This window comes from Manacus vitellinus, unplaced genomic scaffold (genome assembly GCF_001715985.3).
Source record: "Manacus vitellinus isolate BGI_N305 unplaced genomic scaffold, ASM171598v3 scaffold_11_pilon, whole genome shotgun sequence".
In the NCBI taxonomy this organism is placed as follows: domain Eukaryota; kingdom Metazoa; phylum Chordata; class Aves; order Passeriformes; family Pipridae; genus Manacus; species Manacus vitellinus.
In genome coordinates this window covers 8,396,524-8,398,432 of record NW_021938895.1, presented here as the reverse complement: position 1 = coordinate 8,398,432, position 1,909 = coordinate 8,396,524, and the positions used below count along the sequence as shown (strand labels likewise).

The 1,909-nt window shown below is 44.2% G+C and overlaps 1 non-coding gene across 1 annotated transcript; it reads left to right on the top strand.

Moving 5' to 3' along the window:
* Positions 1–1,141: 1,141 nt before the first annotated feature.
* Positions 1,142–1,213, top strand: TRNAE-CUC. Its single transcript has one exon. It is a non-coding gene; the product is annotated as a tRNA-Glu (tRNA).
* The last annotated feature ends 696 nt before the right edge of the window (positions 1,214–1,909 follow it).

Below are 1,909 nucleotides of genomic sequence, written 5' to 3'. Positions count from 1 at the left end.
AAGTGATAAGGTCTCTTCTGAGCCTCCTTTCCTCCAAGATAAACACCCTCAGCTCCCCCAGCCCCTCCTTTTCAGACTTGTGCTCCAGATCTTTCACCAGCTCCATTTCCCCTGTCCGGGCACTCTCTGGCACCTCAATGTCTTTGTTGTCGTGAGGGACCCAAACCTGAACACAGGATTCGAGGTGTAGCCTCATCAGTGTCAAGCACAGGGAGAAGATCACTGCCCTGGTCCTGCTGGCCACACTATTGCTGATATAGTCCAGGATGCCATTGGCCTTCTTGGTCACCTGGGCACATGGCTGGCTCATGTTCAGCCACTGTTGACCAGAATCCTCAGGTCCTTTTTCACTGGGCCACTTTCCAGCCACTCTTCCACCAGACTGTAGCACTGCATGGGGTTGTTGTGACCCAAGTGCAGGACCTGGTACTTTGCCTTATTGAACCTCATGCAACTGACCTCAGCCCATCGATCCAGACTGTCCAGATCCCTCTGCAGACCCTTTCTACCCTCACTCCCACTCAACTTGGTGTCATCTGAAAAACAAGGGGGTACACTACCCCCTCATCCAAATCATCTCCCACAATCCTCTCTCCTTGCCTACCCATTCTGAAGAGTTTATAGCCATCCATTGCAGCACTCTGACTCTACGATTTAAGACCTACTTTTGCATCATTATGGAATGTAATTGCCTGAAGACAGGTATTCAGTAAGACTTTACCTCCTAGAGTCCTAAAGGATTTCCCCAGGCCCCTCCAAGTGCCTCCTTGTCTCACAGAAGTGTAGTACATACCCATTAGATGCCTACTTTGAAATAAATTAAATCATCCCCAAAGTAAGAATAATTTGATGTATCTCTGGACATTTAAACATTAGATAACTAGTCTAACCTGATCTTTTAGACAGCAATTCATAGAGAAACAGGGAAATTAGGCGGGAGACCCATACCGTATGAAGATATGTATTTTAGAAGGGTGAGAAGAATTCCCTTTCTTTCTCCAAGGACTATTGAGGGAACTAAAATCCCTAGGTTGGATAAAAGTTAAGGTGAGATCAAGCACTCCCTGAGAGATTGATAAATGAGCATTCTAATTTAATCTAAGGTATTCTAACGCAATATATTTTGATGATATCCCCATATTCCCTGGTGGTCTAGTGGTTAGGATTCGGCACTCTCACTGCCGCGGCCCGGGTTTGATTCCCGGTCAGGGAAGAAGTCCTTTGAGGAGAGCAATGTGTGGGGCGTGCAAGGGACACATCATATTGTAGCTCTGTCTCGTAACTGTTATCCCTTCTTGCCAACAGTTACACTACACTGTCTTTGTATCCATTATACACATTTATACCTTCTCATGAACTGCTATCCCCTCTATTCTCCCACTCTCAGGGCTGCCACCACTCCCCCTGATCTTTATAGGACTTGCACCCCATCTGTCAAGATGGGTGATATGCAAACACCATCTTGGCCCAGATCCACTTGCCCAGTTCCTTGCAAAACTCACTCTGCATCTGTTCAGGCTGTTCCTACTACATTATTTTCTACAACATGGCTTTTCTAATAGGCATATTTGGATTTTTTGTTTGTTTATTTGCTTTATTTTATTTGAAACCTTCCATGCTCCTTCATTGGAGATAACTAGTCTTCTTTCTTTTTAGGATTTTGTCTATGTATTACATATAGCAGCTAAGGGAGGATCTACACTGTCCACAAATCATTGGACTTTCCACTGTCACTCCAAATTTCATAGTTTCTCTACTTCTGTAAGTCAATCTAACACTAGTCTGCACAGCAAGAGTAGCACTTCACACAGCTCATCTTCTATTGTTATTTCAAGCCAGTGTACAATTTTTTTGGAAAATCTTTGCATACCATTAATGGAATAGCAAATATAACATGGGAGTGCTCTAC